Below are 12,720 nucleotides of genomic sequence, written 5' to 3'. Positions count from 1 at the left end.
GTCCCAGTTTTGTGCGTAAAAGCTCTGACTACGGACTCGGTGTCGCATATTTAGCTGTGAGAGATCTGGCTAACGAAAAGCGCAAAATGATTGTCATTTATTCCTCTCCATGGTTCGCATTCACTTTTCAAATTTCTTCTGGTACAAACTCACATTCTTTTACTTGCATTTGCAGTTTCTTTTCCAATCACCACATGAATTCTAATACAGGTGCATGGGAAACAGGTGTATTTCGCAAGTTCTAGAGCTGCTCTGTTCTAAGCCTGAAATCTGATGACTATCATCAATAGAGCGAGCCTGATCACTTCTTATCAGCAGACAGGAAAGCTTGGACGTCATCTCTAAGTAACTTAGTTAACCACAGCATCCTCGATAAAGGAAATTATTTGAAGAGCTTCTAAAACCCTTACAAGCTGTCACTGAATTTTTTTAGGAAGGACGCAGAGAAATGATCAACCTCTCATATATGCGAACCAATTATATGAAAATAAAATATAAGAAAAATGTAACATAAGCTTTCGGTTGACATAAAAGTCCCATTGAAGTTCCAGTGCGACCTACGTAAGTTTTGGCAAAATTCCGAAGTTTGACACTTATAAGACTAACCTGTTACCCCTGCAAATATAACGATTACCCCCGATGAGCATTTTGACTCAGGACCTTTGTTTGGAAGAAAGTATGAAGATTAAAATATGTATAAATATATTTATATGTTGTGACATGATTCAACTCGGAGTTGACTAGATTACGTCTGGATATACCACTGCCATCGTAAAAGAGCATAAAAAGAGGAAAAAGAAAAAAATTCTTGAGAGATGTTAAGTCGACCCCTGAGCTGCACATCATGATCAAGAGAGAGAGAGAGAGAGAGAGAGAGAGAGAGAGAGAGAGAGAGAGAGAGATTTATGTAAGAGGCTAATACAGCTATTTCCTTTTGAAAGATACTTTTTTCCTTTCGTCTATATCAATTAACACCGATAAAAAATAGCCACATGTGTCAACACCCTGGTAATTCTGGACACGAGACACAGCAGGGAGCAGCTTAGACGCAAAGAGACTTTCAGGATACCGACTTGTGCTGCCACTTGAATCTGCTGAATAATCGCCTTACGTTAATTTTCCCGGAGTGCGACAGAACTTTAATAAAGGGAAGTTTTAATCGTGACATCGTATTCAGCGCCAAAAACTATTCGAATAAACATTATTTTTCATTTTCAGATCGACAAAAAACATGAATTTGATGACGAACGGTGAAATGTCTGATATATGGGACTTACAATGTATTGAGTGAAGAATTTTGTATTACCTGAGACCAAAAATCCTACGTCAACTTTCACGTTTGTGTTGACTGCTTTTCACTGTGGTGGTGATCCAAAGAAACAGACTGCCTGTCAAGCCTTTCCACTGAACAGGCTAAGCAAGATTCTTCCACCATTCATGAGAAGCATAACACAAAATAGAAAGCAGAGAGGCATAGATCTAATCAATGGCTTCACCCCTCTTATTATTCCTTTTTATTATATAATTAAGATTTTCTTCATAATTCTTATATCATTATAATCCTTAAATCATTGTAAATCATTGGCTTGAAGATGCTTAGTGATGAAATTCGGAAACACTCCTTTTCTGAGGTGTAATGAAAGCTATAATTTTTGAAAGAGATGTCGGAACATATATCCTGCCTATGTGAATTGGCTTATCAACAGCCAATCAGGAGCGTAGCAAGGACAGGCCTAGACATCAGATGCACGGTTGATGTGAATCTATTATAGTAAGTAAGACTACCAGAATTCGTGCTTCATCTCAGAGTTTCTCAACAACAAATTGTTAGTAACTATCAACCAAACGATTATTAATGAAATTTCTCTCTCTCTCTCTCTCTCTCTCTCTCTCTCTCTCTCTATATATATATATATATATATATATATATATATATATTATATATATAATATATATATATATATACGTCATATCACATTACCGTGATTCATATACATATATCGAACTACAAATGTCCTTTAATATCTAATTCGCTCTACCCCGGAATTAATAGATTTTCGTATATGTTTAACCGGGGGGAATTTATTAAGCGATAATAGAATTGCTTACCGACATGCGCGAACCATCGACCTCTCAATTCTAGGACTGGCAGTGAAGCCTTAGCCAACCTCGCCACCGCAAGAGATATAAGTTTATGCCGCCTACCATCTCAAATACCTGCCGCGCCCAAGTATTTTTTTATTTTTGTTTTGGAGACTGCATCAAGCCCATCTCGTCCTCGGTAGCGTGGTAGTGCTTTTGCCCGGGGTAGAGCGAATTAGATATATATATATATATATATATATATATATATATATATATATATATATATATATATATATATGGGGATACAATCCACAATGAAGTAAATTCCTCTTGTAGTTTAAAATATATATTTCTTGTATAGGATTAAAGCTTTCGACCATCAACTGTGGTCTTGTTCACTAAAGTGTGATATGTCACCTCAAGGAACTAACAAGCAAGAGCACAAACATTTGAAAAAACAACGGTTAGGTAACAAGCTAGTTCATATTATGAATGATCAGGCGGTTGAGCCCTCGTTCTTTCCAGAATTCGTCTTGATCTTCGTGGGGGAATGTTTCTATTGTCAACTGCTTGTTCTATGGTGGTTGGGTGGTTGTTGGAGAAATGACCTGAGTGGAGTAAACAGGAGAGGAAGCAGCATCGTTATTGGCACATATATTTCTAAAGTTTGAAATTTTCCCTTTCCTACATATCTCTTCACAAATAGCTGTATTTTCTGTAATGCCAGTATTTCCTGCAAAGGTCTTTTTTAATGAAATTAACGCCCCTTCTACTACTCGTCTCAAAGTCCGGTCGTTACATGCAAAAACAACCTTTGTACCTTTAAAATTTATTGCGTGGTTTTTCTCCCATGTATGTTGCGCAATTGCACTGTATGAACTTCCCCTTCTGCAAGCAGCAACGTGTTCTTCCCTTCTCTTATCAATGGAACGTCCGCTTTCTCCCACGTAACATTCATTGCAATCACTACAAGTATTATATACTCCTACATTCTCTCTATTACCCGGGTTATTTTTAATGAGTTTCTTCTTGATTGTACTGTTGTACTGAAAAACTACGTTGAAGCCGTTCTTTTTTCCTTTAAGCTGCCTAGAAAATTTATTAAGTTCTCTATTATAAGGAAGAGCAAGAGATGCCTTAAAATCTGCCTTTTCAGTTATATCATGAGAGGCGTAAAACATCGATCTAGCTTTAGATAGAGATTGTAGTATAAAAAAACTTTGGGTAACACAGTTTAGTAAAACTATCTACCAAGAAATTTATTTCGGCGTCAATGAACTGGGGATCACATATTCGGTATGCTCGAAAAAACAAATTGGTTAAAACGTTGTGCTTTACTTTCGGTTCATGATATGAAAAGTAATGAATATAGGTGTTTGTGTGGGTGTTCTTCCTAAACACGCTGAATTTAAAGTCACTACTCACTGTGTCTCTATGAACTACCATATCTAGAAAGGGAAGCCTATTTTCCATTTCCTTTTCCACTGTAAATTTAATAGAGGGCAAAAAACCATTAAGCAACTCTAAAAACCTATGAAAGCTAGATCGATGTTTTACGCCCCTCATGATATAACTGAAAAGGCAGATTTTAAGGCATCTCTAGATGCTCTTCCTTATAATAGAGAACTTAATAAATTTTCTAGGCAGCTTAAAGGAAAAAAGAACGGCTTCAACGTAGTTTTTCAGTACAACAGTACAATCAAGAAGAAACTCATTAAAAATAACCCGGATAATAGAGATAATTGGAGTAGTATTGTAATACCTTGTAGTGACTTGCAATGAATGTTACGTGGGAGAAACAAAGCGGACGTTCCATTGATAAGAGAAGGGAAGAACACGTTGCTGCTTGCAGAAGGGGAAGTTCATACAGTGCAATTGCGCAACATACATGGGAGAAAAACCACGCAATAAATTTTAAAGGTACAAAGGTTGTTTTTGCATGTAACGACCGGACTTTGAGACGAGTAGTAGAAGGGGCGTTAATTTCATTAAACGAGACCTTTGCAGGAAATACTGGCATTACAGAAAATACAGCTATTTGTGAAGAGATATGTAGGAAAGGGAAAATTTCAAACTTTAGAAATATATGGGCCAATAACGATGCTGCTTCCTCTCCTGTTTACTCCACTCAGGTCATTTCTCCAACAAACCACCCAACCACCATAGAACAAGCAGTTGACAATAGAAACATTCCCCCACGAAGATCAAGACGAATTCTGGAAAGAACGAGGGCTCAACCGCCTGATCATTCATAATATGAACTAGCTTGTTACCTAACCGTTGTTTTTCAAATGTTTGTGCTCTTGCTTGTTAGTTCCTTGAGGTGACATATCACACTTTAGTGAACAAGACCACAGTTGATGGTCGAAAGCTTTAATCCTATACAAGAAATATATATTTTAAACTACAAGAGGAATTTACATCATTGTGGATTGTATCCCCATTTACTTAGAAGTACGACATAGTACCTGGCTTCTGCATATATATATATATATATATATATATATATATATATATATATATATATATATAGACGACAGTGCTTGGATTTCTGCCTATCATTTTCCTGTGGTATTCGCTTATTTAATGAAGTCATATGCGTCTACTGTGATTTTTTAAGCATATATATATATATATATATATATATATATATATATATATATATATATATATTATATATATAGAGATAAATAAATAGATAGATAGATAGATAGATAGATAGATATATATACACATGTGTTTGTTTGTATGAATATGTATACTATACTATATTTGTCATGTATATGTATGCACGATTTCTGTACTTAAGAAATGCAGTTTTCCAAGTATTGCGCTAATAAGCCAACTTAGGCTTTGATTTTACATACGCCACACACGAACACACACACAAATACCTTATCTCTGCATGGATCTGTCGTATTCTCAAACGGGATTACTTTTTTTTATTCCCTATATGTTAAGTGTCACATTCTCTTTATTTTCCTCTCTCTCTCTCTCTCTCTCTCTCTCTCTCTCTCTCTCTCTCTCTCTCTCTCTCTCTCTCTCACCGAATTCCATCTTTCTGTGACCTTCTCATCGGGGCAGGAACACCGAAACAGCAGACCAGTCTTAATTCACCGGAGGACAAAACAAGCAACAAAAACGAATCCCAAGACATAAATACCCACGACATATCGAAAGCTTCGAAACCTCTCTCAAATATTTACGGAATTCCAAACTACAGGCGAGAAAAAGTCAATAAAGAAGGCCACGGAACGCCGAAAAATATAGCGCCTGGGGATGAGCTAATGCCGTTTATTATCGTCTCGGCCTGATTCTTATATCTCAGCCTCTCCCTTCGAGGAAAACAAGAAAGCTTCTTTTGCTGTTATTGTATCTGATATCTGAGCATGTCCCCGTGTCCTTTCCACCCATCCCCCACCCCTCCTCCCCCTCCTCCTCTCCCATCCTTCCTCCCTCCCTCCCTCTCTCTCTCCCCCCAACTCCACCAACTTCTGTATTATGAATACAAATCAGTAGTTCTTGCCAATGATGACCATACGCGTATCAATATGAAATCGTAGTTTCTCGGGAAGCCTCCACTAAGCCTAAGGATAAATGCAAAACTCAAAAGTTGGGCAGATGTTTATTATTTCGACTCTCCTTCAACGCAGAAAGAAAATTTCTCGAACTGAACTGAGACTTGAAACATATGGAATGAAAGCAGCAGACCCAGTACTGATATTAATTCTACGTTGAGGAAACAGCTCTTCTGAACAAGACATCATCAGAGGGAAAATGATATACTGAGATATCTGAAAGCATTAGAAGCTTCTGAAAAGACCGTGGTAACAAGAGAAGTGAATGGAGACAGATACCTTGGAACACAAACAGTTGAACAAAATGAGGGGAAATATTCCGCAAAGAATTTCGTAAGAAGAAACGGCAAGAGACTTGTCTGTATTTAAGGGATAATATTTTGTATGTCTGGGTATGCAAACAATAAGGAAGGCATCTCTACACTCATATACGACTCCCATCTTGGCCTAAGGTATCTATGTTTTGTAAGGAAATACCGTGATCATTATCGAAGAATATTTACTTACTCTCTGAAAAAGCAGTTGATAGCAGTTCTAACAACGAAAATAAATCAGCATGAGAAACATAAGCACTTGATACCAGAGACCATCTCGAACCTAATACGCCTACGGCCTGCCGAACATACTACAGCCCGTCCTCAACTCCTATCGGACTAAGTTATGACCACGGTTGATAAATCACTCCTCGAAACACAGTTCACGCTCCTCGCTGAAGTGAGGATATTAGAAGACGTCGACATTCAACTCATAATCCAAGGGTGACATGGACCGACACACCCGAGGAACATCTGAAATTTCAGTGATCGAGATCATTGCAAACCTCGAGCCGATTTGCTGCTTCTCAGGTACGGCCGGTTCGGGACACCAGCGGCGGCAGCAGCAGCAGAAGTTTGTGAACACGTGAAGGTTATGCCGAGCTTTCATGACATCTCTTATTCAAATTTGAGGAGCGGTGACACTCTCGTGAAAAGTGATCTTCGGTGCCTTTGGACTCATCCTCTTTGAATTAGAAAAAATAAAAGTGATTCCATGTTTTTACACATAAAAATCAAACGCTCAATTTGTAATCCTTTCAGTCTGAATGAATTCAGATTTTTTCATTATAACTTTGCTACTAAATATGAGAGAAAGAGCTAGGGAGAGAGAAACATTTCTCCTCTTTTACCTGGCATATATATATATATATATATATATATATATATATATATATATATGCATATTTATATGCACGCTCACACACACACACACACACAAATATATATATATATATATATATATATATATATCTATATATATGCATATTTATATACATATGCATATATGTATATACATATGTATATAAATATATGTGTATATATTATATTAGCTGAAGTCACAGGAAAAGCTCGAAAAGATCGACAGGGTGCCAAATACTTAGTTGTCATTTTACACATCTTAGAGGCACAAAGTCGAAGATGTGTCAAAATACACGAAAGTACTAGGAACTCAGTTTTCTTTTAAAGCTTTTCCTGTGGCCTCTTCTAATAACAAAATCGCGTGCATATTTTTGTGATTTCTTAGTGTGTAAAGGCATGAATATATATATATATATAAATTATAATTTATTTAATAATTAATATATATAGATATATATATATATATATATAAATCCTATGTATGTTATATAGGATATATATGTAAATTTACACACACATAAACATATATATATATATATTATATATATATATATATATATATGTAGTAACTATATATATATAGTTACTACATATGTCGTTACTATATATATATATATAGTAACGACATTTCTTTATTTGCAATTGCTGATGTTTCAAGACATCTGTCGCATTATCATAGCTGGAATATGTATAATGTATATATATATACAAAATATAAACATATATAGATATATTTATGTATGCACACACACACACACACATATATATATATAGTGTGTGTGTACGGGTGTAACTTTATATATATACGTATATATGTGTGTGTGTGTGTGTGTGCGTGCGTGTGTATATATATAAATTCCAAAAGACGGCGACACATAAGTTCTATCAACCTTACATGAGAAAGCTGCTAAAATTTGGGATGCCTTACGTTTAACTCACTTCTCACAATAAAAAGGAAATGTATATGGTTACAAAACACATAAAAGTATAGTGAGAAACTCACGTGATAAAAAAAAATTAAAATGCGATTAATAGCCCAAGGTCAGTGACCAGAGAGAGAGAGAGAGAGAGAGAGAGAGAGAGAGAGAGAGAGAGAGAAAATCATGTGGTATTTGCTCGAAGCTTTCCACAGAACCAAAATAAAAACAGGCTATGAGAATAAAAGACCTAGAAAGTATAGTGCTGTAGGACCACCACACAGGAGAGAAGAATACGGAAGGAGGGGTGGGGAGGGGAGGGCTTGCAGGAGTGGTCCTCAGGGAGGAAGGACCCCCGCATGAGATTTGGAAGGAAAAGCTATCTCTTATTGCTCACCATCGATTGAGAGGGATCAGCGATGAACTGTTATTGATGCTTGTAATGACAGGACTTGGTCCTCGGGAAAGTAACAGAGAGAGAGAGAGAGAGAGAGAGAGAGTTTTAATAACCGTCAATCGCTCTTACCTGAAAGTTTAGGCGGCGTGAGAACGGAAATATTGAAAAACTAACCCGAATTGAGAAAGAAAAGAACAGTACTTCTTGTAGGAGACCACAGCTTTATACCAAATAAGGGGGAAACGTTACATCAGTTGCAAATGGAAGGAAAGTTGTATTAAATCAGCTGACTTTCATGAAATTTCTTTACAAAATTCCAATTAGCCTAGAGACAGGTAACGCGTTTCAGGTATGAATCAGGGTACTATTATAGTTGTACGATACATGCCCAAGTCCACTCACTGAATTTGTAATCGAACCTCAAAATGTAGGGAGCCCGTCGAAGAGCTTCCTGAGTCACTGGCAGACTTTCTGTGTGATATGTGTCGCAGCTTCATTCCTTGTTTTAATGAGTATGAAATAACTAAGCCAATGAGAGAGAGAGGAGAGAGAGGAGAGGAGAGAGACGAGAGAGAGAGAGACGAGAGATGATGTACAATTGCTAAGCAAATTTTTAAAGGAAATTCGTGCTCAATTTTTTTTAGGAAACTTGTGCTCAATAAGAATGGTTTAGAAACATGGTTTTGTGCAAGCAAATATTATTCCGCAATTTGTCTTATGTTTTAGAACTACCTTAACTTGTTCTCACACACACGCATATCTGCGTATGTAAGTGTACACTACACACACACACACATATATATATATTTATAAATATACACACACACACACACACACACACACATATATATATATATATATATATATATATATATATAAATACATACATCATTGTTTTTAATTAACAAAACAGAAACGAGTAATGGAAAATAAAAACCAAAGGAAAACCAAATGTTTTTTCCACTGAATAATGGACAATCAGCAAAAATTAGTCATGCTTTTCAGAACACAACTTACCTTGAACGAGCATGCAAGCGACAGGCGTCAACCCCAGTTTGAAAATCATAAGCTATAAAACTATCCAAAGCCACGGGCTCAGACACAGCTATGTAATTGATAATCTGATGCGGGTATTTTCCGTAATATAACAGAGAAAGGGACGTCAGCCCTATGATGGAAGTGTTAGAGAGGCACATGAAAAGTGAAGAGAAGCTGCCTTCTCCTTCTCTTGTGCACCAGTAAATAATTGGGCTCCTTCTCGCATCAAAACAACAACAGGTGCATGTAAAGAAAATGTCAATAAAATCTCCACAGGAAGAATCCCATATTTTCATTTATTTATAATATAGAAGGTGGAGGAAGCATTTTCCTTTTGCAAAGACAAATTTAAATATCAGGAGAACCTAATAGAGTTAGATAAACGCTCGCCTCACAAACCTTCATATAAGTTGTCTCCTGGGCCTTCATAAAAGTCTTATCCTGACGACAGACAGACAATAAAGAACAATCTAGAAATAAATAAATTACAAGTCACCCTCTAACCCCCTCAAAAAAACAACCAGCTTCCGGCGCCGGAAATAATTGCACCAATTAACATCACTTCAAGACCACGAGCGAGTAGTTACAGCCACTGTAACCTCTTAAATGGTCTGTTTCCTTGAAAGATGAATGATAAAAATACAAACAAAAAACAAATAAAAAACTCGAGAAATAATAATATAACAAGCTCATCAAGAAGGAGGTGCACATAAAACTTTTCTTTCTGCATCGACAACTCACTGGAATTCGCAGCGATTGAGATGGGAGGGGATGGGGGGAGAAGGAGGAAGAAGAATGGTGCCACCAGGGAGAGGGGATGTTGAGGAAAGGTGATAAAGAGGAAATGGGGAAAGGGGAAGTGAAGGGCTTAGTTGGTGGCAGCCTTTTCAAGCCTTTCCACAGCTCAGTAGCCTTCTGCCAACTTCTCAGTGAACTGCCTCTAATACCCCATCTGGATCATAAACTCTTCAGCGCTTCACCGTCTGCCTTTCCCACACCCCTTCCCCACAGCGCCACGATTGCACAAAAGTCTATTTTTATCCCTCTTCGACACACCTTCGGATGTCCTGATAAGAGGACGTCCACGCTACACTAAAACAAGTCGTCAACACACGTCGGCGCCTTATCACATACATATAACAAGTACGTTGGCAACATGCTGTAAGCACACATCAACACCTTACCGCACACATATGACAAACGTGCTGAAACAAGTCAACAATCTTATAAGTGAATAACGAATATTTTTCCTGTACTATATACTGGACTTTCGTAATACGCTCCCGGTAAGCCTGACAATATGTCGCTGACTTGTATCGATCAGTTTATGATATATGTGAGTGTGTGTTTACGACACGTTTTACTGCAATGTAGACATCCTAAGCGACGGCTCCGACGACGACAGAGTGCGAGTTCTTCCTTCAGGACCATCCGATGACGTCGGCCAGACGTCGAATCCTCGCTCTCCTAACTGCAAAATTGCAACAGGTCAATCCCTCGTCCTATCACAGCCTTTTGCAATAATTACGGAAAGTAATTAGCTGCCATTGAAAGGTAACAGAAAGAAAAATAGCAAAATTTTATCCACTCTGTCATCCTAAAGTCGACTAATAAACAGCAAAAGAACTGAGTCTCCCAGCTATTTATTATGGCATCGTAGACACTATCGTATCGACGTGGGGTGGGGGGAAGGTGAGGTGGGGGGCGGGGGAGATATAGAAAGAGTGAGAGAAAAAACAGCCTTAATATTATCATAATGCTGACAGATGTTACTCTCCTGAACTAATCGGCAACGCTTCTTCTCGCAGTGAAGCGACTAAACCTTTGAAGGGAAGAAACCATTCATTCTTCCGACAAGATTCACACTTCTCTTCTTCTTTTTTATCATTTCTCTTACCTTTTTTATGTTGTGTAACTTACACATGTCTTCCTTTTCTTCTTTTCTTCTTTACTTCTTTTCTTCCGATTTCGGGCGGCTAGCGCTCCACCCATGATGTCATTCCTTATATGCGGCGCATTTATTTAACCCTAACCCTTTTCCTTTTCTTCAAGAATGAAGGAAGAAGCTCATTTTAGCAAAACGTTCACAGTAGCAGAAGTAGTGAGAACGAATGGCACATACCTTAGTCATTACGAGGTGACACGACATTTAGAAACTCCTTGGGCTGAACTTACCTGTAAGGAAAACAAAAACATTATTAATTTCAAAATACAATTCACAAAAAAATACACTTCTTCATGGAGAGAGAGAGAGAGAGAGAGAGAGAGAGAGAGAGAGAGAGAGATACATACTGAAGAAAATAATGTATAAAATATTAATTCTATGGTTTCTGAAGAGATGAATGATGCAAGGTTCATCCACGATTCAGCCGCTGAAGTATGAATGTAGGAGTGACAATTATCATTTCTTTTCTTGTGATCCATCGCCTGTTAAGCCCGCCACTAACGTTCAGTTATGCCTGCACAGTTATAACTGCGCAGTCGGACTGTGCAGGCAAATCTTCGCCACTAACGATACAGGCCGTTTCCTCAGTTTTCCGTAGGAGCCATGACGTCAACACACGATGCTCTGGCTGTAATTGGCTTGATGACATCATAAAAGAATTCATAAACGTCAAGTAAGGCGTCTAGTGAAAAAGAATGGTTGATAAAAACGAATTAAATATTCCCATGTGAATTTGTTAAGAGTTTAAAATTAGCCCCAAGGACTTTCATAATGTTTATAAATATTTTTTTCTATTTCATTAAAAGGGTTAATACTGATTTGTTTTCGTTTAACAATTGACTTTCTTATGATGTGTTACGATGAATGAAAAGCCTTAGTTTACTACTGTTTTCCTGTGTTTCTTTAGTGTTGATAGTCTAATTTCATTTCAAAGCGAACTTCCGGGAGATGTAAGTAATGAAAAAACACACATAGTCCAATTTTGTTGATTTTGTTTCGTCAGAAAGTAGATTATTATCTTGTTCTCATTTTAAAAATGACTTATATATATATATATACATGGTGCATAATCATAAATAGACGCATATAGATTCTTGTTTTACATTATTTTGCCATAAGAAATATTCATTCTTATTGAAAAGCCGTCTTGCATATATGGTTTATAACTACGAATAAACATACATATGGTTAATCTGTTACGACAGCCTTTGGATTTGACTTGCCAAAGCAAAGTCCCATTCATATAGAAGGTTTCAATGAAATCTAAAAAACATTCAAGAATGATGCTGCCGCTTTCAGCCTTCCATATACTTTTCCCGTGGAAAAAGGGCAAAATTATGAATATATATAATTCTGACTACCGTATCGATTATTAAAAACAAATAAATCCAATACATCTTCAATTTAAGTATGAACACTTTTCAATTTAATAAAGCCCATCTCAGTGTTCTTAATTAGTCAAGCGAAGTGAACCGAAAAAGTTGCCTCCGCCACATTAACGTTGCAGTGCGCATGCGCAGCCGTTTGGCCTGAGGTTCATCGATTGAGATGAGCTATTTACCCAGGCCGCCTGCGCAGGCCAGAA

This window comes from Macrobrachium nipponense, chromosome 26 (genome assembly GCF_015104395.2).
Source record: "Macrobrachium nipponense isolate FS-2020 chromosome 26, ASM1510439v2, whole genome shotgun sequence".
Taxonomy (NCBI): Eukaryota; Metazoa; Arthropoda; class Malacostraca; order Decapoda; family Palaemonidae; genus Macrobrachium; species Macrobrachium nipponense.
This window is presented reverse-complemented; position numbering follows the sequence as displayed.